At 43.3% G+C, this 27,347-nt stretch overlaps 1 protein-coding gene across 1 annotated transcript in view; it reads right to left on the reverse strand.

The window, feature by feature from the left end:
• Nucleotides 1-27,347, reverse strand: part of LOC124595260 (E3 ubiquitin-protein ligase MARCHF3-like) — an 81,392-nt gene that overhangs the window by 13,938 nt on the left and 40,107 nt on the right. The window lies entirely within an intron of this gene.

Here is a 27,347-nt window from a genome sequence, read left to right on the forward strand (position 1 = left end):
CCGGAGATCTTGCTGGCCAGGGTAGTTGACTTACACCTTCTAGAGCACGTTGGGTGGCACGGGATACATGCGGACGTGCATTGTCCTGTTGGAACAGAAAGTTCCCTTGCCGGTCTAGGAATGGTAGAACGATGGGTTCGATGACGGTTTGGATGTACCGTGCACTATTCAGTGTCCCCTCGACGATCACCAGTGGTGTACGGCCAGTGTAGGAGATCGCTCCCCACACCATGATGCCGGGTGTTGGCCCTGTGTGCCTCGGTCGTATGCAGTCCTGATTGTGGTGCTCACCTGCACGGCGCCAAACACGCATACGACCATCATTGGCACCAAGGCAGAAGCGACTCTCATCGCTGAAGACGACACGTCTCCATTCGTCCCTCCATTCACGCCTGTCGCGACACCACTGGAGGCGGGCTGCACGATGTTGGGGCGTGAGCGGAAGACGGCCTAACGGTGTGCGGGACCGTAGCCCAGCTTCATGGAGACGGTTGCGAATGGTCCTCGCCGATACCCCAGGAGCAACAGTGTCCCTAATTTGCTGGGAAGTGGCGGTGCGGTCCCCTACGGCACTGCGTAGGATCCTACGGTCTTGGCGTGCATCCGTGCGTCGCTGCGGTCCGGTCCCAGGTCGACGGGCACGTGCACCTTCCGCCGACCACTGGCGACAACATCGATGTACTGTGGAGACCTCACGCCCCACGTGTTGAGCAATTCGGTGGTACGTCCACCCGGCCTCCCGCATGCCCACTATACGCCCTCGCTCAAAGTCCGTCAACTGCACATACGGTTCACGTCCACGCTGTCGCGGCATGCTACCAGTGTTAAAGACTGCGATGGAGCTCCGTATGCCACGGCAAACTGGCTGACACTGACGGCGGCGGTGCACAAATGCTGCGCAGCTAGCGCCATTCGACGGCCAACACCGCGGTTCCTGGTGTGTCCGCTGTGCCGTGCGTGTGATCATTGCTTGTACAGCCCTCTCGCAGTGTCCGGAGCAAGTATGGTGGGTCTGACACACCGGTGTCAATGTGTTCTTTTTTCCATTTCCAGGAGTGTATTTTTATATCATCAATAAATTTAGGAAAGAATTTTCATTCTGCAGCGGAATATGTGCTGTTTTAAGACTTCCTGGGAGATTAAAACCGCGAGACAGATTGGGAATCGAAACTGGAACCTTTGCCTTTTGCGAACAAGTGATTTATTAACTGAGCTATCCAAGCAGGAGATGTCCTCAATCTTTTACTTCCGTCTGTACCTCATCTCCGATCTTTCAGATTTCACATAAATTCTTCTACATACCTACCGAGAGAGGTGGGGTAGGGATTATCATAATGCATTCGCATTCCGGAGGATGACGGTGCAAATCCCTGTCTAACTATCTAGATTTAGATTTTCTGTGATTTCCGTCACTCACTCCAGGCAAACGCCGGGATGATTCCTTTGAAAACGGCAGGGCCCATTTCCTTCCCCATCGTTTCGTCATCCGAGCTTGTGCTCCATCTTTAGTTACCTCGTCGATGAGACGTTAAACACTAATCTTCCTTCTTTACTTTCTTCTCCATTACTTGCGATACCATTCCTCCTGAAAGAAAGGATATTGCGGAAATGTGGCAGGGGATACTCTCGTCAGGTATGCACGAGAACTTTTGTAAAGCGTGGAAGTAGGGAGATGAGATGCTGGTACAATCAAAGCTCGGATGAGGGGAGGGTGTTGCGAGAGTCGTGAGTTGTGATTGGTTAGCTTAGTCGGCTCGGCACTTGCCCAGGCAAGGCAAATGCCCCATGCTCCAGTCCCGGACTGGCATGCAGTTCTAATCTGCAAGAAAGTTTCAGTAAATTTTGGATTTCGCTAATTGTTTTGTATGTAAAAGTCTCTGACTGCCTCTCCCACCGGAGGTTCGAGTCCTACCTCGGGCATGGGTGTGTGCACTGTTCTTCGCATAAGTTAGTTTAAGTAGTGTGTAAGTCTAGGGATCGATGACCTCAGTAGTTTGGTCCCTTAGGAATTCACACACATTTGAACATTTGAAAGTCTCTGTGGGGTCAAACAAAAAACTATCCGGTTGTTTCAGCTGTTATATACCAAGCGTGATTTGTTTTGCTAGAGAACAATCTGGACAAAGGGCGTGATCATTGTACTAGAAAATGTATGATGGAAATGGAGACTACCTAGGGTAGTTTATTCTATGTAGGTGGGAAAATTAACGCACTCAAGTGGAAAGGGGGGGGGGGGGGAGGGAGAAGTTGGAGACGGAAGAATAACACCGATACAGTGGGAGGAAGGAAGAATCTTAAACTAGGAGAAAAGCCTCTACCTCTACCATAGTAGTTTGTCGAGACGGGTTAGAAAAGGAAATGACGATTAAGAATATTCATTCAAGTCAGTAACACAATCGTTTTAACAAATCGCTTTTAATAACAAAATCGTTTTAAGTTACAAAGAGACAGACTTAAAATGCAGAATGTTTTGAAACTATATACGAGAGTGCAATTTTTTAATTCTATCATTAGTTATTTAAATGTAAGTCAATAAAATGATATGATTTGTATCACATGTCTAATTTTATATTTATTGTACAGCGATGGTTAACACTGTAGCAATTGTTGCAGTTCTTTTAATTTCTCTAATTTACATCTAAAAGCAGTTCAAACAATTCCTCAATATAGCAAAAACAAAATCATCTGCAAGAAGAGCAATTCATGATGTTCTGGGGACACCAAATGTAGCGGCAGCTGTCGAGCCGAGAGGACGCACAGCAGAGCAGCAGCAGCAGTTGTGTGATAAACTGCAAATTAATTTAATCTTTGTTTTTTGTTCACGTGCTTCTGCGAGGAAGTGAACTGTACGTTTGTATTTTACTGTGTAGACTATTGGTTAGAAAATTAATCGTAGTTTTTGTTTTTGTGTACCTCTTGTAAATATCCTTGTGTAGGGCGGCTTCCTAGCATAAATTTTCCGTGTAGATAATTTTATTTCTGTTTAATACCTTGCGGACTCAGAGTTCAGTGAGAAATCTGCACACCAACTCTTTTTTTTTTACTTTATTCTCCTTTGGTATATTTTCAAACTCAGTAGCGTGATTTGAGACCATGTATCTATTTTATACACAATACGATATGACTAGGGACTGCGCTTGTTGTGAGCGGACACAAGGAGAGTTGGCTGCTGTGCGTAAACAGCTGGAAATTGCGTTGGCTGCCGCCGACAAGCTTCTAGCTAGTACTCGAATTTTCGGTGACGTCGGGGCCCCAGTGACGAGACCTGCGAGACCTTTGGTGCCACTGCAATCCCCTGGTGGCCCGGACGTCGCTGCGGCTACCGATATGCAACATCTGACCGGTCCGTCTGCGCTCCAGAGTGGGTGGCAGACAGTGGTGGGTTCGCGTGTCACTGGGCGGAAGGCGAAAGTGGAAACAGGCCGTGCGGCTGGCTCCTTACGTCTTAGCAACAGGCACGAGATTCTTCCCAGTGTTGATTAAAACTCTGAGCCAGCACGGGATGCCTCTCCTGTTGGGCCAGTGGTCGATTTTCCTGCCCAGTCCGACAGGTACAGAGGGTGGGTATACTAGACGTTTGAAGCTCCAATGTTAGGAGGGTGTGGCGCCCCTCAGGGAGATAGACAAGGCGGGAAATAATTCCAGTGTGCATTCGGTATGTTTGCCGGGAGGTCTCATCCGTGACGTGGAAGAGACCCTGCCGGCGGCTATCTAGCGCACTGGGTGCAACCGGCTGCATGTAGTGGCACATGTCGGCACGAATGACGCCCGCCTGCCACTTAAGTTCTGAGGCCATCCTCGGCTCCTTTCGGCGGCTGGCTGATTTAATGAAGGCAACTAGCAACGCACGTGAAGTGCAGGCTAAGCTGTCTATTTGTAGCATCGTACCCAAGGTTGATCGCGGTCCTCTGATTTTGAGCAGACTGGAAGGTCTAAACGAGAGGCTCAGACAGCTCTGCGACGGTACAGGATGCGAATTTCTCGACCTCCGCTATCGGGTGCAGAATTGTAGGGTTCCCCTTAACAGGTCAGGCGTGCACTACACACAGGAAGCGGCTGCTAGGGTAGCGGAGTACGTGTGGCGTGCACATGGGGCTTTTTTAGGTTAGAGGACCCCTTCATTGGGAGCAAACAGGATTTGCCTGTTAAATCAGCCACAGTGACGTCAGAGGGTCTGGTTCCTGGCAGGCCATATATATAAAAGATTAATATAATTTTAGCAAGCTGCAGGAGCATCCAAGGAAAGGTCCCAGAATTAGTATCGCTTATTAAAGATTATAATGCACAGACAGTATCGGGAACAGAAAGCTAGTTGAAGCCAGATGTCAATGACAACGAAATCCTATATTCAGACGGTAATGCTTATCGTAAGGATAGGTTAGTCGCCAATGGTGACGGCGAGTTTATTGGAGTAAAAAATTCGATAAAATCTAGCGAGTGGATCACGGATTCCGAATGTGAATAAATCTGGGTGAAATTGAGCATCAAAGAACAGTCAAAAATTGTGATTGGATGCTTTTATAGACCGCCTGGGTCAGGATCTGTAGTTGTAGAGCGCTTCAGACAGAGCTTACAGAATGTCAATAGTAATTTTCCTGATATGCCGTTGTAATAGGGGGTGACTTCAACTTGCCAGGTATAGATTGGGAGTGTTATGTCATCAAAACTGGTGCCAGAGATAGGGAATCGTGAGGCAATGTTCTGGATGTCTTGTCCGAAAATTACTTTGAGCAGATAGAGAACCAACTCGTGAGCGCAACGTCTTAGACCTCCTGGCAACAAACGGACCTTAACTTATCAACTCAGTTAACGTAGAGGAAGGTATCAATGATCATAAGGCTGTGACAGCACATTTGACACGGTTCCTAGAAGGAATGTTAAGAAAGGAAGGAAGATATATTTGCTCAGCAAGGGTGACAGGATACAAATTTCAGAATATCTCAGCAGTCAACGTCAAATATTCTGTGATGAGGACGAAGATGTGGAGAACAAATGGAAAAAATTCAAAGGCATTCAATATGCCCTAGACAAGTATGTTCCGAGTAAGGTTTTAAGGGATGGGAAAGATCCACTATGATTTACTAGCCGTGTTAGAAAAGCGCTGCCGGCCGATGTGGCCGAGCGGTTCTCGGCGCTTCAGTCTGGAACAGTGCGACCGCTGCGGTCGCAGGTTCGAATCCCGCCTCGGCCATGGATGTGTGTGATGTCCTTATGTTAGTTAGGTTTAAGTATTTCTAAATTATAGGGGACTGATGACCTCAGATGTTAAGTCCCATAGTGCTCAGAGCCATTTGAACCATTTGAAAAGCGCTACGTAAACAAAGAGCACTTCATCTCATATTCAAGAGAAGTAAAAACCTAGCTGACAAACAGAAGCTGACCGACGCGAAAATGAGTGTAAGGAGAGCAATGAGAGAAGCGTTCAATGATTTTGAAAGTAAGACGTTGTCAACCGACCTGAGTAAAAACCGTAAGAGATTTTGGTCGTGTGCAAAATCAGTAAGTGGGTCAAAATCACACCGGCACCGAAACGAAAGACAACACAGAGAAGACCGAAATACTGAATTCGGTCTTCCGCAGTTGTTTCACAGCGGAAAATCGTAACACTGTCCCTCTTTTCAATCGTCGTGCGAACGTCGATGTGGAGATATTGTGATAACCGATCGCGGAATTGAAAAGTAGCTACAATCTTTTAGTATTTCAAAGGCTTCAGGATCAGGTGAGATGCCTATAAGCTTCTATAAAGATTTTTCGAAAGAACTTGCTCCCCTTCTAGCAGTAATTTATCGTAGGGCGCTTGAGCAACGAAAGGTACCAATGACTGGAAAAAAAAAGCGCAGGTCATTCCCGTTTTCAAGAAATGGCGTAAGAGATGAGATCCACACAATTATAGACCTATATCGTTGATGTGAATCTGTTGTAGAATTATGGAACATGTTTTATGTTCAAGAATTATGACGTTCTTGGAAAATGAACAACTCCACTATAAAAATCAACATGGATTCCGCAAACACAGATCATGCGAAACTCAACTCGCTCTGTTTCTCCATGAGATCCACAGTGCAGGGGACAACGGCGCTCAGGCAGTGTTCCTTGACTTCAGTAAGGCATTTGGCACCGTCACTCATTGCCGTTTAATGAAAAGAATACGAGCTTACGGAATATCAGAGCAGACCTGCGAGTGAATTCAAGACTTTCTTGCAGACAGACCTCAACACTTCGCCTTAACGGAAATAAATCGACAGATATAAAGTTAATACCCGGAGTACCACAAGGAAGTGTGATAGGACCGTTGCTGTTCACAATATATATAAATGGTCTAGTAGAAAGCATCGGACGCTCTTTAAGGCTATTCGCAGATGATGCAGTTGTTTATACCGAAGTAGCAACGCCAGAAGATAGTAAGAATTTGCAGAACGACCTGCAGAGAATCTATGAATAGTGAAGACTCTGGCAGTTGACCATGAACGTAAATAAATGTAACATATTGCGCATACACAGGAAAAGAAATCCATTAATGTACAGCTACACTACTGATGACAAATAGCTGGAGACAGCACTACCGTGAAATATCTAGGCGTAATTATCCAGAGCGACCTAAAGTGGAATGACCATATAAAACTGGTACTGGGAAAAGCAGACACCATTCTCAGATTCATCGGAAGAATATTAAGGAATTGTAACTCATCCACGAAACGAGTGGCTTATAAGGCGCTTGTTCGCCGGATTATTGAGTATTGTTCATCTATCTGGGATCTCTATCAGGTAGGACTGATAGAGAGAGAAGATCCAACGAAGAGTGGCGTGTTTCGTGACGGTATCGTTTAGTTGGCGAGAGAGCGCTACGGAGATGCTAAACGAACCCCACCAGCAGACGTTACAAGAGAGGCGTTTTACATCACGGAGAGATTTACTACTGAAATTCCCGGACAGCACTTTTCAGGAGGAGTCACACAACATATACTTCCCCCCACATACATTGTAAGAGGTCCGAGCAGATGTAATTTCGATGTATTGCTCACGCGCTGCCTGCGATATGTAAGGTATAAGAGAATCTCAGACCAGAGAGCAGTGTTGACTGCAGTAGGAACTGTGTGCCTGTGGCAGTAAGTTGTTGCTAGCGAGCAGTCTGGTCTGGTGTACCGTGTTGGCTGGGCCGGTCGTGGTGCAGCGATGCCGGAGCCTGAGCATTATTGTATAAGGTAAAAGGCAGCCTCGCGCATATGTAGTATTGTTATCTCAAGTCCCATGTAAATGTTTTAAAAATGTCCTAATAATAATCTTTCTCGTAAAAAATAACTTTTAACAACCATTCATTTCAATTTAAAGAATTTACTAATTTCTCCAATCCATGATCATCCCGATTATTGCAAAAGAAAAATCAGTTGTTTCCTTTCATAAATGACGTATCTATCGGCCAGCATTCCACATATATATGCGTTATCCGGCAACTTCATTGAGGTAAGAATTTTTCTTTTTTATTCAGAATGATCTTTCAGGGCCATGTCGCTGCACTGCTGACGTCCAAAATTTACCAGGTAAAATTCACAGTCAATTATTGAAAAATTATAAGTGAGTGACAATTTAATTGAGAGGTTAGTTACATTGTATTATTACCAGGTTACTGAATTTATTTTTTGTTGGGACGTTACCCTGAACGTGAACGACATAATTGTAATTTTTACTGTTGAGAAGTTTAGGAATTTTTCTGTTTTGAGGTTACACTAAATGTCAATATTATTCATACGTATTATATTATTTTCATTTTGTGGGGAGGTTACAACATCTCGCGTATTGACCACGAGGAGAAAATTCGAGAAATTAGAGCCTATACGGAGGCTTACCGACAATCATTCTTCCCACGCACTATTCACGAGTGAAACAGGGTTGAAGGGATCAGATAGTGGTACCGAAAGTACCCTCCGCCACACATCATTAGATGGCTTGCGGAGTATGATGTAGATGTAGATGAATGTACACACCAGAGGTAGCCTGTCAGCACGAATATTACAACTCAGCCCCTATCCCTATCCTTGTGAACGTATCTCCATAGGGATCTCAGCACGCAGACCCTGCTGCCGCATATCACAGACTCCCCAGATCAAGGCGCAGAAGTGGCATTTAAACATTTACTATTCCATATGCAAAATTTCTCAATCAGAATACAGAAAGTTAATCTATAGGAAAAGATGACCTGGCATTTACAATCTCTGACATCAATACTGTAATTGACAACCAGTATAAGTCGAGTGTAGAAACATGATTGTAGTTGTGATAAATCGAATTTACAGAATAAAAATGAGATGTGTCAGGTCAGCAACAGACTGATGACACCTAACGAGAGGGAGCTACTGAGTGTAAAAACTGAATGGCAAGACAGAAACTGGGATTCATCAAACAAAATAATTTAAGACGCGGGCTACAAGTGTTGAGGGAATTGTGTGTTGAGGGAATTGTCACTGACAGGTCCAAACACGATAGGTCCTTTCTCCACTGCTTACGTATCCACATCGATCCATCTTAATGCACTGATTTTTTAGAGCCAACCGTCATGTATCTACCAATTACCTGTCTTGATGGAGGGTCACATGATCGCCTGACATCAGTTTTACAGGACGGAGAAAAATTCCGAACTTGGAGGCCGGTATGCGATTCCTCATCGAGTTTCGGATTTGGTGATGACCGCTGGCCTCGCACGCGGGGTGCAAGCAGATCTCTCTATTTGCAGCGTCGTTCCCAGAGTGGATCAGGGTCTTTTGGTTTGGAGCCGAGTCGAGGGTCTCAACCAGAGGCTTCGTCGACTCTGACGGTCTTGGCTGCAGATTTCTAGACTTGTGCTATTGGGTGGTGAATTGTAGGACTCCCCTAGATAGGTCAGGGGTGCACTACACAAAGGAAGCGGCTACTCGGGTAGCAGAGTACTTGTGGCGTGCACATGGGGTTTTTTTAGGCTAGGCAGTAGTGCGAGGTGTCCTGATGAACACTCACCAGTCGGCGTGCAGGCAGAGACAGTTCAGGTATCTGATACTAGCAGTAAATTTTCAGAGTGTTCGGGATAAAGTTCCTGAATTTACTGCCCTCCAGGAAGCGTGTGGCGCGCAAATTATTCTCGGGACTGAGACCTAGCTGAACCCTGAGATAGGAAGTTCTGAAACATTTAGTGAGGGTTGGAACGTGTATAGGAAAGACAGATTAGACACCGTAGGAGGTGGTGTCTTCATTGCAGCTGACAAAAATATTGTGTCTACTGAGGTCAAAGGACTGGACGGAGTGGCCGTGCGGTTCTAGGTGCTACAATCTGGAACCGAGCGACCGCTACGGAAGCAGGTTCGAATCCTGCCTGGGGCATGGATGTGTGTGATGTCCTTAGGTTAGTTAGGTTTAATTAATTCTAAATTCTAGGAGACTGATGACCTCAGAAGTTACGTCGCATAGCGCTCAGAGCCACTTGAACCTTTTTTTTTTTTTTTTTTTTTTTTTTTTTTTTTTTTTTTTTTTTTTTTTGGGGGGGGGGTCGAAGTAGAGTGTGATTGTGAAGTTATCTGGAGACGTTTAACAGGGCTAGGAGAAATAAAGTTAATTGTTGGGTGTTATTAGCGGCCACCGTGACAGTCCTAGAATCATTCAAAGGAAGTCTACACTCTTTATCGCAGGAGTACCCAGATGATGCTATATTAGTCGGAGGCGACTTCAACCTACCTAGTATAGACTGTGATGTCTGTGGATTCATTACAGTTGGTACAGACAAGCCATCGTGTGAATTACTTTTGAACACATTATCCGAAAACTGCCTTGAGCAGCTAAATCGACAGCCAACGCGTATGGAAACATTTTAGATGTGGTAGCCACGAACAGATCAGACCTCATCGACGGTGTCAGTGTTGAGACAGGGATTAGTGATCATGATGTTGTCATTACGACTATGGTTACGAGAATTAAAAAGTCGGTCAAGAAGGCTAAGAGATTATTCTTACTAGAAACAGCAGATAAACAGTTGTTAGCATCCCACTTAGTAAATGAATCGACTTCATTTACTTCCGGTACGGTGGACGTGGAAGAATTATGGAAAATTTTAAACACATTGTAAATCACGCATTGGAGAATTATGTGCCGAAAAAGTGGGTTACGGACGGAAAAGACCCACCGTGGTTTCACAGTGCGATTCGGAGAATGCCCAGGAAGCAAAGACAGTTGCACTCGCGGTACAAGAAAGATCGGGAGAATGAGGACAGGCAAAAGTTAGTAGAAATACGTGCTTCGGTTCATTGGTAGAATTTTGGGAAGATGTGGTTAATCTGTTACGGGGACCGCTTATAAAACACTAATACGACCTACTCTTGAGTACAGCTCGAGCGTTTGGGATCCCTATCAGGTCGGATTGAGGGAGGACATAGAAGCAATTCAGAGGCGAGCTGCTAGATTTGTTACTGGTGGGTTTGATCATCACGCGAGTGTCACGGAAATGCTTCAGCAACTCGGGTGGGAGTTTCTGGAGGAAAGGAGGCGTTCTTTTCGTGAATCGCTACTGAGGAAATTTAGAGAACCAGCATTTGAGGCTGACTGCAGCACAATTTTACTGCCGCCAACCTATATTTCGCGGAAAGACCACAAAAATAAGATAAGAGAGATTAGGGCTCGTACAGAGGCATATAGGCAGTATCCCTCGTTCTGTTTGGGAGTGGAACAGGGAGAGAAGATGCTAGTTGTGGTACGAGGTACCCTCCGCCACGCACCGTATGGTGGATTGCGGAGTATGTATGAAGATGAATATATATATGAGGATTCCGATCCCGAGGCCTGGCCACGATGCCTCTCCCCTACCATTGCTGTGCTGCACTCATGCGGCTCATTTTTATTTTATTTCATTTTATTTTATTTATTTACTTATTGCACATTTATACTGTGGAAAACCAAATTAAAACTAGTCCATCTGGAATCATGAAAACGCCACAAGTGTCAAAGGATGGTCAGCGGGCAGAATCTAAGATGTAGGAGCGGTATGTTTCATTCCGAACAAGGTGGGAGGGGGGTGGGGAGTTGGGGGGGGGGAGGGGTAGGTGGCACCTGTCATGCCAGGAACACGCCAACTTAGTGAGGGCGTGGTAAAAACGATTTTAAGACAAGTGGCAAAACACGGGCTATAATGAGAACAGCGCACAACATCCTTATGTGCAGTCAGCGAGTACTTCCAAAAATCAAGGCGTCAGTGATGAGCATCTCCGTATAGACATGCCAAGGTGTAGCCCTTTATGCAGACAATCGTCAGAGACTTTGTGACAGGAAAATATTTCAGCAGTGGAACCAAGCTAATGGTACAACTTCGTTGCCTGTTCTTGGTCACGCTGCACGGTGCATCGTTGTCACAGCCTTGCTTTTTTTTTTTTGTTATTGAAATTCTGTTAAACCTATTGGCGGGACTAGGTTTTGCTAGATCCACTTTTGTCTTGAACTGGGATGAGAAACCGCATGCTGAGAGCCAAGTGCGGCGGTTTTTCTTTATCCTATATACCACATACATCGCATCAGATCATTCAAAGAGCTCTTCAAGGGGGTGATTATTATCTTGTTCAGCCAGCTTATATTAAATCTGTAGGGTGACATATCCATGAACTGAAACATTACCCCAATAATTATGGTAAGTGAGGGTAACATTAATGGGTCCCAACAGTGTAGCCTTGTCCGATGCGAAATCAAACAGGTGGATGAAAGGAATATACGAGGGTAGTCCCAAAAGTAAGGTCTCTTATTTTTTATAAGTATATAGACCTGTTTATTTCTACAATGGTTTACATCAGTTTGCAGCTTGAACATTTAGCTATTTTTCGACATAATCACCATTTCTGTCGATGCATTTTTGTAGACGCTGTGGCAGTTTTTGTATGCCCATGTCATACCAGCTCGCCGCCAGCTCCGCGGCTTTGGCGAAAAACGATACCGCCACTGGCGTGGTTGTTGCCTGGTCTCAGGTGTAAAGTCCAGGAAGTTGTCCTTTTCGGCTGCAAAGCGCTGAAGAAATGCGCGTGAAGCATCAACTCATTGCTGCATGTGGTCCTGTCAGCATGCGTGGCACCCATCTTGCGCACACTTTCCGGTAATTCAATGTTTCCGTTAAAATTCTGTGAGCGGTGCTTCGGGAAACCTCAGGAACCAACGTGCAGAGATCATCCAGGGTAATCCGCAGAAATTCACGCATACTTTGCTCAACCTTCAACACTGTCTGCTCAGAAATTGACGGTCTCCCGCTCCTTTGTTCGTCGTGAATTTCGGTCCGACCAGCTGCAAACTCTCTACACCACTTACGAACATTTTTGACATCCATGCACGACTGACCATACACTTCCGTCAATTGGCGATGGATTTCAATCGGCGCAGTGCCCTTTGTGCTCAAAAACCGAATAACTGCGCGCAATTCGCACTTGGCGGTAACATCCAACGGGAGCTCCATTCTCAACGGCTGCCAAGGCAAGACTGAGCGCCTCAGCGCGGCGTGCGCACGTTTACACACAGCGCGTGAAGCACTCTTCGTAACAGTGAGACCAACTGCCACACAAAGAGTTCTGTACTTACAACAAAATAGGAGAGCTCATTTTTGAGATTATCCTCGTACAGATAATATCTTAGTACGGCAGAGAGAGTTACTCTAGTACTAGGTGGTTGTAATTAAGGTGCAGTTACTCAACGAGATCCAGTGTGGGCTGTAATTAGCGTATGACAGCGAAACTTGGTAGATATGCTAATGCGTTAATGTGGAAGCAATCTGCATTGGAAAAATATAGTTCCAGTATTGGACACCAGGTGGAAATCTTGCACTACAGCATCTCGTAGATGTCTCTGATGCTCATATTGAGCAGATCCTGTAAGTGGTGGTTAATAATAAAATCAACATAACGCCTTTTTCACTTGTTTGGCCTTTTGTGTCCATGTCCTGTTCCTGATCCTTTACATACGGAAACATTTCTATACCTCTTTGTTGCAATCACAGTGCACCTGGCAGCAAAAATTGGAACTAATGCTTTTCCATCATAAATCGGTTTCGTTTTAACGCCTTAGAATATCAAACAAGTTTCACTGCCATACGATAATTACAGCTGATATTGAACGTCTGGGAGTAATTACACTTTAATCATAGCCACCCAGTATATATACATTTTCAACAAACAGTTAGTCTCAATGAAACGTCCTGGCAGATTAAAACTGTGTGCCCGACCGAGACTCGAAATCGGGACCTTTGCCTTTCGCGGGCGAGTGCTCTACCAACTGAGCTACCCAAGCAAGACTCACGCCTCGTCCTCACAGCTTTACTTCTGCCAGTACCTCGTCTCCTACCTTCCAAACTTTACAGAAACTCTCCTGCGAACCACGCAGAACTAGCACTCCTGGAAGAAAGGATATTGCGGAAACATGGCTTAGCCACAGCCTTGGGGATGTTTCCAGAATGAGATTTTCAGTCTGCAGTGGAGTGTGCGGTGATATGAAACGTCCAGGCAGATTAAAACTGTGTGCAAGACCGAGACTCGAACTCGGGACCTTTGCCTTTCGCGGGCAAGTGATTTACCAAATGAGCTACCCAAGCACGACTCACGCCCCGTCCTCACAGCTTTACTTCTACCAGTACCTCGTCTCCTATCTTCCAAACTTTACAGAAGCTCTCCTGGTTCGCAGGCACACAGTTTTAATCTACCAGGACATTTCATATCAACGCACACTCCGCTGCAGAGTGAAAATCTCATTCCAGTTAGCCTCAATTTAATCACTCGTTCAATCAGGCGCTATCGTTTGTTGGCAGTCTCTTTGTGATAATTCAACATTTTTAAATGGAAGCTATGTGCGGACTGCAGAGAAAGTATCAAGGCGGAAGGAGGGGTGGGAGTGGGGGGAGAGATAAGGTCGCCGCACAACCTGCTAAGCAGTGAGTTCATCAATGCACCTGATAATGACACGTAATCCCATATAGAAATGCTGGGCGCACTGGACACTGCCGTCCTGCCGTTCACCTGTGAACCACTTTGCCACTTCCTGTTACGTGGAAAACTCACAACAAAGCCCAGAGCAAAGGAAATGAATGTAGTAACCTCTTAAGAGAAAGTAGAAACCACTACTACTTAAAAAAAGAAACTGGCTTTGTTGATGACAGACATAGATGTTTAAGCAAGTGTAGCTTGTGCGTCTCACAGTACATCCGCGTTGATTCGACTAAGTTTTGTCTGACTGTTACACATGCTGAAACAACAAGTTCCCGCGTAGGTCTCTCCGATGCTCTGGCGCTAACTACAGCGGAATTATCTAGGGCAGCGTGAACTACAAGAACAGCCGCGACAGGGTCCTTCCAGTGTCCCAGCACGGCTTCGTTAGCCGCCGCTGGACGAGAGGGCTGTAACGCAATTAGAGCGCAATTCCGCAGCATATTTGGGACCGAGGTCACGTGGGAGAGTCCGCTGCCGCAGACGCGAAGGGCGGCCGCGCCGGGCACCAGATATGGCGCACATGAGCGAGCTGCTGGGGTAATACATGGACGCTTCAGCACAACATAAAACGTGAAACATAATGCTCCTCTAGTACGTTTGCTTTAGACCTTAGCCTTACTAGGTTACATGTTACAACTCAGTCTAATTCGGCGCCTCGGCAAGGGAGGAATAGAATTTTACCACTCAACGCTTTTTTTAAGCAATGGTTTCACTTAGTGCACTAGATATAGGATAATATATATGATGTTTCAGAAGAAATTGGTTACAGAGATGCATGGACAGTGTAATGGTACCTGAATTATGTAACCATTGCGGCACCTCACCTCAACCTCTCGGTACTAGCAATATTCTACTGTGTTTCTGTATAGTAGTTAACATATTTCTGAGACAACATTCAGATTTGATTTCATTAATGTAGAGATACTTTGATACATCGATATGTTTATGTTGCAATGATATTATTCTTATGTGTATTCTTTCTTTTGTCACTATGATCTTTGTCGTACTTGTAACTCTGATTTTTGGGCGCGTAAGCGATTATTAGTTAGTTAGAGAGTCGGACCTAGAAAAAGTCAAGTCTTGATCGTCATGTTGGAAAGACGCTAATTGTAGTCAGTTTATAAAATGTGAACTTTAACAGTGACTGTGAGGAAGATGTTTTCCAGTATGTTTTATAATGTGATGTTTTGTGTATTACGTGATACTGCAACAAAAGTAATAAAAAATAAGTGCAACTTAAATTCGGAGTGCTGATTACTTTTTTACATCACCATTGTGCTAACTTTCAAAGGTGTAATCTTCAAGAATGGTTTGTGAAACACATCTATAAAACTTTTGAATATCGCAGAATAAAACCTAGGCCTCTTTGCATCCGAGCTTGGAATCATCACCACCTAGATTTTCGACGATTGAGCCATGATTTTACAACGAGACCAGCGTGGGAAACACGAAAAGATGAGTGCCTAGTTTATCCATTATTTCATGAAATGACTTTATTAACTGTGCTCTAATGACACCTGCCACATAATAAAACTTTGTTGTTGCCCGAAAACGCAATGTTTAGCAGCGTGAGCACCACCACAATCATAATTAATTTTTTACCTTTGTTGTGGTTGCGTTGTTAGAACAGAGACAAGTTTTTAATTCAAGTGTCAGTACTATTAAACAGGCTGATAACAATAACAGAAGAACTGATTGGGGACTACCAATGCGGTTTCTGCAGAAACAGATCCACATTAGATCACTTATTCACATTAAGACAAGTAACTGAGAAGGCGTGGGAATTCAATTTAGACGTCCACATATTATTCGTAGATTTTAAAAGGGCCTATGATAGCACATACCTACAGACACTTTTAAATTTAATGAAAGAATTTAAAATATCATCAAAATTAATCAGATTAGTTAAAATGTGTATAGATGAAACTTTATGTCGCATAAACACACCTGTAGGAGAAACTGAAGATTTTAAGGTGTACACTGCACTGAGACAAGGGGAATCTATTTCACCTATTTTATTTCACCTTGTCCTAGAGAAGATTGATACAGAATTTTCTAAAACCAGTCCACAAGGGATCCAGCTACAGGATGTAAACATTACAAGACTTGCCTATGCAGATGATGTAGCACTAATAAGTAGTTCCAGAAGAGAATAAATCAGAATGATGCAAAATTACTACAAAATTACTGAGAAAACAGGATTACATGTTAATGAAGAAAAGACAGAATACCTGCCCGTAAATAAGAAAACCAGAAAAGATGCACCTCTGACTGTAGATGAATTCAATTTCAAGACTGTTGAACACTTCAAGTGCCTAGGAAGTCTTTTTAATAATAACAACGGAACAGATACAGAAATAGATGCCCGTTTATCAACAGCAAACAAGACACTTTTTATTTTCATCAAAATTCTAAGAAAAAGATCACTTAGCAGTAACTTCAAAATCCGCTTATATGAATCGATCATTATACCTGTGATGTTATATGGATGTGAAACATTAATATTTAGAAAGAAAGATGAAAACTTTTAATATTTGAAAGAAAAGTACTAAGGAAAATTTTTGGACCTCTATACGACGAAAATAACATGGAATGGGGAATAAGAAGAAATGAAGAATTAAGAGGGCTGTACAAACACCGTAACATCGTCGAAGCGCTCAAGAGGACAAGGTTGAATTGGGCAGGCCATATAGCAAGAATGACAGAGAATAGACTACCTAGAATGGCATTCAGCAGAACAATAGATGGCGAGGAAGAGGGAGACCCAGAATTAGATGGCGGGATAACATTCGGTATGACACAACTAGGATGAACAGCAACAGCAACTGGACAAACAGGGCATTGGATAGGCAGAAGTGGAAGAGGCTCATAGAGCAGGCGTATGGTCGATAAGGCCCTTGCCACATGTAAAGTAAAGTAAAGTAAGTCGGTACTCCAGTTGACACGAATTTACTGATCGATTGTCATTTTTGTTTTAATGTTCAAGTTGTGAAGTTGGGATTGAGTTTAATTATTTGAACTTTTCAGCTACAGTTGTGTGGTTTTTTTGGGCAATGCTACTGCATCGCTGAAGCGTGCCACATGTGTTTACCAACGCTGAGTATGACGATATGGTATTTGTGCAGGAGATTTTTATGATAGATGTTTCCCTAACTACAGACCACCAAATTCATCTAGCATCCTCACGTCTTTACTAACTTCTATGAGCCTAATACAGTGCTCAGAGTCATAATTCATCTGAAAGCGCAAGTGAACAGTGTGTGGATTGTGTACAAGAAATTGTACAGCTGGTAAAGTGTAGTCTTTCAAAGAGCAAACGGAGAAATTTTACACGCGAATGTGGCAGACATTACATATGTATCTTCGAGAATGAGATGAATGTAGACGATTGTAATTTTTGTCGCTGGATAACTGTCAATCGCCGAGAAATCCTACTAATACTACTTACTAATGAAGCCGCTTTCACTTGTAATAGTATCAATGACATTCGTAACTTTTTACCTGTGGACCGAAGGATACATACATGCATTTACGTAGATACATTTTCAGACAACGCTTTCCTGGAAACGTGTGGTGTTATATCATGGACAATCACTTGCTAGTTAGTTAGTTAGTTAGTCAGTTAGTTAGTTACCTGTTCCATAGATCATTTCAACGGTCTTTTTATCGAAATAATATGGAAGGGATCAGTGTACAGTACATGTACACGGACCAAACAGATCATCGCCACCATCGACTTACTATGTATAGAAACACGTCCAGACGATAACAGGGTAACCTAGCGAGGAACGACTGCCAGTCAATCACATACACAGTGGATGTAGTATCAGTGAGCAAGTAGAATTGGGAAGGAGCACCATTTATCTGTGTTTAAACGAGAGCAGACAATGATCGCCCGGAGGCTCGGCACGAGTATTTCGTAAACAGCACGACTTGTGGGGTGTTCTAGGGGTGCTGTGATGTCTTCAACACGTGCCGAAATCAAGGTGAAAGCAAGTCCAGACGTCGTGGGGTTGGGCGACCATCCCTCATTACAGATGGTGGACATCGTCGGCGGGGCAGACTGGTAAAACAGGACATGCCCTGAACTGTGGCGGAACTAACATCAGAATTAAACTCTGGGCCGAGTACAATTGCACCTGAACACACAGTGCATCGAACATTCCTAACGATGGGCCTCCGCATCCGACAACCCATGCATGTGCCAATGTTAACATCACGATATCGGCAACTGCGACTGAAATGGGCATGTGATCATTGGCACTGGACGCTGGCGCAGTGGCAGAGCGTTGCATGGGCTAATGAATACCGATACCTTCTTCATCATGCCGATGGGAGGGCGCGAATCCGTCGTCTACGAGGGGAACAGCTCCTTGACACCTGTACTGCGGGGCGAAGATAAGCTGGCGGCGGCTCCATTATTCTCTGGGGAACATTCAGGTGATTATCCATAGGTCCAGAGGAGCGGGCGCAAGACTCCATGACAGCCAAGGAGTATCGCGCACTGGTTGCAAACCACGCCTTCATGACAATCATGTATCCCAACGGCAGTGGCATTTTTCGACAAGATAATGTACCACGTCTCAATGCCAGGAGTGCTAGTGGTACGAAGAACACAGTGGCGAGTTCCAATTGATGTGCTGGCCAACAACTCGTCAGATCTGAACCCGATCGAGCACATCTGGGATGTGATTGAGGGTGGCCTCAGAGCTCATTGGCGCCCCATTCCCCTCCCCAGAACTTACGGGAATTAGGTCACAGCTTGAAGGTGGTTCATTGAGCCTTCTTCCAGGCACTTTATTGTGAATAGCAGACATACCGCGTAGATGCAGACGTAGATGTAGACTTGTGTGTGCAGATGTGGTGCCAATTCTCCCCAGCGATGTACCAAGGTCTCATTGCTTCTATGTCACTACACGTCTCCGCAGTTATCCGTACCAAAGGTAGAAACACCGGCTACTAGGTAGGAGGTCATAACATTCTACCTGATTGGTCTTAACATTAATGAATACATTATTGTCTTGAGTCCTACTCATGAAACTGAACTTTTTTTTAACTGGCTACTAGTTTTTAAGCAGATGAAGTTGTCCAGTAGAAGTGATTTTAAATTGGATTTAAAACTTGTTTTGCTATCTGTTACACATTCTCTGTTATTGGGAAAATGATCAAAAATTTTTGTTGCTGCTTACTGAACTCGTTTGATCCACTGACAGCTTTATCAATGGGTAATAAAGGTCATTTTTCCCCTCTATTGTTGTGGGTATGGGCATCATTGCTCTTTACAAATTGTGATTGATCATTTATGACGAATGTCATTAGCAAATATATGTATTGTGACGGTGCAGTTGAAATGTCTAGTTCCTGTACCTACATGTCGTCGGTGGGTGCGTGCAGCACACTGTTGTTGCTGCTCGCTTTTGTGCGAGCAGCACTTCCTTTCTAACTGGTCAGTAACGCGAGATAATTATTCAGTACGACATTATTAAGTGGAAATAAGCTAAATGTGTCCGGAGGTTCATATAATTTCTTCCCAAAGTTAGAAGTTATACGAAGAGCAAAAGTAGCTGAACTTAATTGTTTGAGAAGCTCAGTAATATGCTTCCTACAGTTCAAGTTTTCATCAACATGTACAGCCGAAAAATTTGGAGCATTCTAGCCTTCAAATGTTCAAATCTGTGTGAATTCCTAAGGGATCAAACTGCTGAGGTCATCGGTCCCTAGACTTACACACTACTTAAACTAACTTAAACTAACCTATGCTAAGAACAGCACACAAACACATGCCCGAGGGAGGGCTCGAACCTGCGGCGGGAGGGGCCGCGCAGCATTCTAGCGTACTTTCCGACTCCTGCTGATGTGTTATATCAATTGTTTGTGTGAGTATTTGTTGTACAGAATGTAGTGGTTTTCTTGTTTTCAAAATATCGGACAAAACCTGTTCATAAACTATAGCGCTAGTGAGAATACATGTCGCGCTCTATACCGTGATCTATGAAAGAACAAGGCCACTCAAGTGCTTTTCAGTCAAAGCAACAATACGTTTCGGAGTGACAAGTTACCTGTTCATAGTGAGTATTTCCGCGCATAAACTAAATATTGGAGTGATTTGTTAGCAACTAAGTATACCTTATTTTATTGTAAAGCCATATAATGGGTAGCTCTGAGGGATGAAGTAGTGAAGGCAGCAGAGGATCAAGTAGGTAATAAGACGAGAGCTAGTAGAAATCCTTGGGTAACAGAAGAAATATTGAGTTTCATTGATGAAAGGAGAAAATATAAAAATGCAGTAAATGAAGCAGGCAAAAAGGAATACAAACGTCTCAAAAATGAGATCGACAGGAAGTGCAAAATGGCTAAGCGTGGATGGCTAGAGGACAAATGTAAGGATGTAGAGGCTTATCTCACTAGGGGAAAGATAGATACTGCCTACAGGAAAATTAAAGAGACCTTTGGAGAAAAGAGAGCGACTTGTATGAATATCAAGAGCTCAGATGGAAACCCAGTTCTAAGCAAAGAAGGGAATGCAGAAAAGTGGAAGGAGTATATAGAGGGTCTATACAAGGGCGATGTACTCGAGGACAATATTATGGAAATGGAAGAGGATTTAATTGAAGATGAAATGGGAGATACGATACTGCGTTAAGAGTTTGACAGAGCACTGAAAGATCTGAGTCGAAACAAGGCCCTGGGAGTAGACAACATTCCATTAGAACTACTGACGGCCTTGGGAGAGCCAGCCCTGACAAAGCTCTACCATCTGGTGAGCAAGATGTACGAGACAGGCGAAATACCCTCAGACTTCAAGAAGAATATAATAACTCCAATCCCAAAGAAAGCAGGTGTTGACAGATGTGAAAATTACCGAACTATCAGTTTAATAAGTCACAGCTGAAAAATACTAACGCAAATTCTTTACAGACGAATGGAAAAACTGGTAGAAGCCGACCTCGAGGAAGCTCAGTTTGGATTCCGTAGAAATGTTGGAGCACGTGGGGCAATACTGACCCTACGACTTATCTTAGGAGAAAGATTAAGTAAAGGCAAACCTACGTTTCTAGCATTTGTAGACTTAGAGAAAGCTTTTGACAGTGTTGACTGGAATACTCTCTTTCAAATACTAAAGGTGGCAGGGGTAAAATACAGGGAGCGAAAGGCTATTTACAATTTATACAGAAAGCAGATGGCAGTTATAAGAGTCGATAGACATGAAAGGGAAGCAGTGGTTGGGAAGGGAGTGAGACAGGGTTGTAGCCTCTCCCCGATGTTATTCAATCTGTATATTGAGCAAGCAGTAAAGGAAACAAAAGAAAAAGTCGGAGAAGGTATTAAAACCCATGGAGAAGAAATAAAAACTTTGAGGTTCGCCGATGACATTGTAACTATGTCAGAGACAGCAAAAGCCTTGGAAAAGCAGTGGAACGGAATGGACAGTGTCTTGAAAGGAGGATATAAGATGAACATCAACAAAGTCAAAATGAGGATAATGGGATGTAGTCGAATTAAGTCGGGTGATGCTGAGGGAATTAGATTAGGAAATGAGACACTTAAAGTAGTAAATGAGTTTTGCCATTTGGGGAGCAAAATAACTGATGATGGTCGAAGTAGAGAGGATATAAAATGTAGACTGACAATGGCAAGGAAAGCGTTTCTGAAGAAGAGAAATTTGTTGACATCGAGTATAGATTTAAGTGTTAGGAAGTCGTTTCTGAAACTATTTGTATGGAGTGTAGCCATGTATGGAAGTGAAACGTGGACGATAAATAGTTTGTACAAGAAGAGAATAGAAGCTTTCATAATGTGGTGTTACAGAAGAATGCTGAAGATTAGATGGGTAGATCACATAACTAATGAGGAGGTATTGAATAGAATTGGGGAGAAGAGGCGTTTGTGGCAAAACTTGACAAGAAGAAGTGACTGGTTGGTAGGACATGTTCTGAAGCATCAGGTGATCACAAATTTAGCATTGGAGGGCAGCGTGGAGGGTAAAAATCGTAGTGGGAGACCAAGAGATGAATACACTAAGCAAATTCAGAAGGATGTAGGTTGCAGTAAGTACTGGAAGATGAAGAAGCTTGCACAGGATAGAGTAGCTTGGAGAGCTGCATCAAACCAGTCTCTGGACTGAAGACCACAACAACAACATGTAATACACTGTGATAGTCACTAGCGTTAGTACGCCGTTTCCGGTATTCGGGGAAGCGCGCCGGCCACGGACAGAATACGCTCGGCGGATCAGCGACGAAGCCCGGTGTGCTGGCCAGCCTGGCGTGAGGTTTTTAGGTAATTTCGCATATCCGAGTAAGGGAATACCTGTCCGTTCTTCAAGTCACTTTTCAGTTATACGATTCGCAAACATTTAGAAAACGTTCGCACACTTTCATACGGGATTGCACTCGATGCACGCAGTTGGAGTTCAGGAATTCCATACCGGGGAAAGGGACGGCGCCAGGATGGCCATTTGGCCACCCTCTATTGTTCAGAATGACAAATCCTAAAATTAACATGCCATGAAGATGCGAAATAAGGCCTGGCGAAAAGAAGGAGAGTGTATTTTTAGATACAACTGATATTTTTCTCCATATCGTAGGCTGTGCAAATTTCTTCCCCATGTAATAACAATGGAAATATTAAACAATCACAGTCGTGCGGTACTGTTGTGTTGGGGGGGGGGGGGGGGCAATTTGGGGTTTTGGCGGACGGATCAGATAGCACAAAAACTTAAATGTTTTTACTCCAGAGCGAGAGCTCTTTGTTCATGGGAGACAGATGATAACTGAATCTCTCCTTTGTCAGTTTGTGTATTAATCATATTAGATGAATATTATACTGTCATATATCTTACCAGTTATTTATCAACTATCTGACACCTGGCATTGCCCACTTACATATATATTCCAATCTTCTACTAGTTCATCTCCTCCCACACCCTCTCGCTGACCATCACCACTTCTCCCCTCCCCTCTCCCCTCCCCCTCTGTCCATCTGCTGATCCCCCTCTCTCTCTGTGCATCTGCCCTTACCCCCCCTGCCTCCCTCCCTCTCTCTCTCTCTCTCTCTCTCTCTCTCTCTCTCTCTACATCTACTCCTCACCCCTTTCTCTGTCCCTCTCCTCCTCTTCCCTCTCTCTTTCCTTCTGTTCCTCCTCCCTTGCTCTGTCCATTTACTTCTCCTGCTCTCACTGTACATCATCTTCCACCCACTCCCTCTGTTCATCCGTCACTTCCCGCTCTGGCCATCTCCTCCTCCTCCTATCTGCTTCCATGTCTTCTTTCCTTTGTCTGTCCACCTCCTCCTCCCCTCTCCCTTCTCTCTCTATGTCATCACATCCATCCAAACAGGAGGTGGCCAGTCCTTACCTCCACAGTACTTATTTACAGATACTACGTAATGAGTTCTGTTGAAATCGATTGAGGGGCTTACAAGGAGCTTTTTATCAGTGGTTTCTATTGTGTACGCACATGAAACATATATTTCACATGTATTAAACGTATTCTGCACATATTTGTATACATATTTCACCAGTATCTCTAGTGAATTTCATCCTGCAGTATCGTTTTAACTCATGATGTTACATCTCCGGAACTATGTCTCGTACAATGATATAATTTTGGCGGTACATTCAGCGGTATATGTGAATACCGTGCGAAAAATGTGTCGCGATTACACTTAGAAGCAAGAAAATAATAAATTAAAACGTCATGTTTCATGCGACAGTTTTACAGCATGGACAAAGGAAATGTACTAATCGATGAACTTTTTCCCTACACGATTTTGTGGGATTTTTCAGCGAGAAAATATTTCGAAAAGATTCTAAATAATGTGTAAAGTTTGTTTCAAGTCACTAAGTGTTTTCATTCTCAAATACTGGATTAATAAAGTATGGATATTCTTGCGCCGTGGGCTACACTACTTTACCTCACGCCCCACAGCTGATGATAGGTAGGTGGTTCTTACTCCTACAACAAAGATTTCCAGACAGTAAGTGATATGTGTACCATGTTTGGTTGAAATAGGTCCAGTGGTTAAGGAGGAAAGGTGAGGCCAGAGACTCAAAATATGTGAACCCTGAAGTTGGAGAATTTACGTCAAAATACATATAGATCAATAGACATACTTTCAGCAATAATTTGTGCACTGGTATCGCATTTAAAGGAGAGTGACATGTTCGATACATCAGAATCTTAAACCTTAGCAACAGGACTGTTAAGCCATGAAGGATTACTCAGCCAGTCTTGGTTCACCAAGCGATATGGAGTGGTGGTACAGTTCTTCAAGCGGGCAGTGGAGCACTAGGCTTCATATCCAAGTAGATCAAGTTACGATGCAAGATACTTTCTTAAATACTACCATACTGCCTATTTCCCTATAAAATCTGTGGCAGAATTGAGTTTTCGCTTAGTCTGAACACTTCTGTGTCAATGCTTCACCTGCAGCTAAGGAAGTAAATACTGTGTTATTGTCATTTCTTTCCTAATTAATTTTGCCAATTCCTTTACTTCTAAATAGGAGATACTCTGGATTTTCGTACGTGAGCGTTAGCGATGAAGCTAAACAGAAAATAAATAACAGTAATATTATTCAGAGAATGAAGTATATCAACACGGTGTATCATAGACCACACTGCGTAGGAAAATCCGAATATAAAACACACAAGAACTCTACACAGTACATAACTATGTTCCACGAGGGTCTGCTCAAAAACGTTCTGCAAAAAGAAAATACACCAGCCCCAAAAGTGTACTACTGGCAGTCCCATGCTGATGCGCATTAAGTGTCATATGAAGAAAATAATATTTCTTTATTAATTTTGTATGAGTGTCCTATACTGACTTTCGACATCGTTTCCTCTGCTAAATATTTTGGATCATGCGAATTTGTGATTTCTTGCTGTATGTTCATTTTATGTATTACAGTATTCAGTAGGGAAACCTGGGCTATATTTATCACTATATTTTAGTTTATTTCTGGTTTTTTTCCTGCCATTTTACATGCAGATGCGCTTCGTTTTCCGATTAATTATTTTTATGTGTTATTTTTCGTATAGTTCGATCGCTAACAATGAGGCCCACGAGTCTGCAGGAGGCACCATACACAGAGTGTAACGGGTATCAGTGCAGATATTTCTATTGGAGAACGAGGACGGCGAACTGAACAACATTATATTAACACTACGTCAGTTGCAGACTAATAAACATAGCTCTTACAGTTCGTATTTTACAATGTCGGGTAATACCTTCAGATACATGTGGCAAGAGTAAACCATTAGTGCTTATTTTTCCCTGATCCGAAGGTCAGATGTTGAAGTGTGGACACTGGATGCAAAGCGGTTCGTCTATAGTGACAGGTGTAGTGCATTTATTAGTGCTATTACCACCATGCAGAAGATATCAGGTAGTAAATTATGTCTCATGTTTGTGGCAATACTGTTAGATGCAGAGAAAAAATAACTGACACACTCGTGTGTGCACATATGGAGGTACGACATGCAAAAAGTATCTGCACTTATACACGTTACACTCTGTGTAAGTAAGCAGGTGAAAATATTACTCTTACAATATTAACTGGATAATTACCATGTGGTCAGCTGTTTTCAAACTCTAGATTATGCAATCTGGCTATATTGTCTGATAACGAACATTTCAGCACATTGTTCTGTTGCACTTGTGCCTGTTCCTGTCTATGGGAAAAATTTGCCAGTGACCCTACTTGTTTGCTCTATAAGTTTTCTTCATTTTCAGTCCCCTTATTCTTGGTTTCCAACGCTCACCAAGTAGTAAAGTATATTTGCCAAATAGCTTTGCAGATGTGACGAGACCGAAACAATGTATGACAAGGTAAATTTAGTTGTTCAGATACTTAAAGAAGATGAAAAGTTATTTGTGACGGGTGTTGTAATTCAGTACCAAGAAAAGGAAGAGAAGGAAGACTAGCAGAAGATCTTGGATTGTGGAAGGGAATGGAAGAGGAAGTTGCCTGGTAAATTTTTTTACGTTGCATAATTTATTCATAGCTACCACCTGGTTTAAGAATCCTGAAAGAAGGTTCTAAGTGTCGAAGAGCCCTGGGGACACTGCTACGTTTCAGATTGTGTGTATAATGGTAAGACAGAGACTTCGAAAGCAGATTTTAAACTGTAAGCCTTTTCCTGGGACAGATGTGGACCCTGACCATAATTTATTGGTTAAGAGGTATAAAGTGAAAATGAAGAATTTGCAAAAGGGTAGGACATTAAGGACTTGGATAAGTTGACAGATCCAGACGTTTTTCAGAGTTTCAAACGGAGCGCTAAGCAACGATTGACTGTAACAGGGGAAAGGAATACAATAGAAAACAAGTGCGTAGCTTTGAGACATGCAATAGGGAAGGCAACAGAGGATCAATGAAGTAAAAAGACAAGAATTAGTAGAAATCCTTGGAGGTAATACGAGATGCTGAATTTGTGACAACAAGAGAAAATATAAAAATAAAACAAATAACGCAGGTGAATGGGAATACAGCGTCAAATGAATGAGACTGACATAGTGCAATATGGCCAAGCAGGAGTGGCTAGAGAACAAATGTAAGTCTATTGAAGTATCCATAAGTACGGGAAAGACAGTTACCACCAAATACCGGAAAATTAAAAAGACCTTTGAAGAAAAGAGAAGCAGCAGTATGAATATCAGGAGCTCAGATGAAAAACCATTACTAAGCGAATAAGGAAAAGTTGACAGATAGAAGAAGTAAAATAAAAGGACCATTATAGGAAATGAACTTCAAGACAATATTAAAGGAAGAGAAGGCAGATGAGGATACGGTGGGAGATACATTGCCAGAAGAATTTGACAGATCAGTGAAAGAACTAAGTCGAAACCAGGTCCCTGGAGGAGGCGACATTCTCTCAGAACTACTGACAGCTTTGTCATGGTTGGCTGTCCCGAGGATATTCCACCTGGCACGCAAGACATATGAGACAGGAGAAATATCCTACGACTTCAAAAAGAATGTAGTTATTCCAATTTCAAAGTTGTGGAAGGAAAATCAATTTGTATTCCAGAGGAATGTAAGAAGACGCGAGGCAATACTGACCCTACGACGTATCTTAGAATATAAGATGAAGGGCAAACCTACGATTATAGCGTTTGTAAACTTAGAGAAAGTTTTGACAGTGGGTACTGTAGTCGACCCTTCGATATTTTGGAGGTATCGGTGATAAAATACAAGGAGCGAAGACTATTTACAACTTGTGCAGAAGTCAGACTGCAGTCACAGGGGCCGACAGTTGGGAAGGGACAGTTGCGAAGAAAGTGAGGCAGCGTTGTAGACTATTCCCGACGATACTCTATCTGTACACTGAATAGCAGTGATGGAGACGAAGTAGAGATAAAACGAGGGAATTAACAT

The sequence above is a fragment of the Schistocerca americana genome, chromosome 1, assembly GCF_021461395.2.
Source record: "Schistocerca americana isolate TAMUIC-IGC-003095 chromosome 1, iqSchAmer2.1, whole genome shotgun sequence".
In the NCBI taxonomy this organism is placed as follows: Eukaryota; Metazoa; Arthropoda; class Insecta; order Orthoptera; family Acrididae; genus Schistocerca; species Schistocerca americana.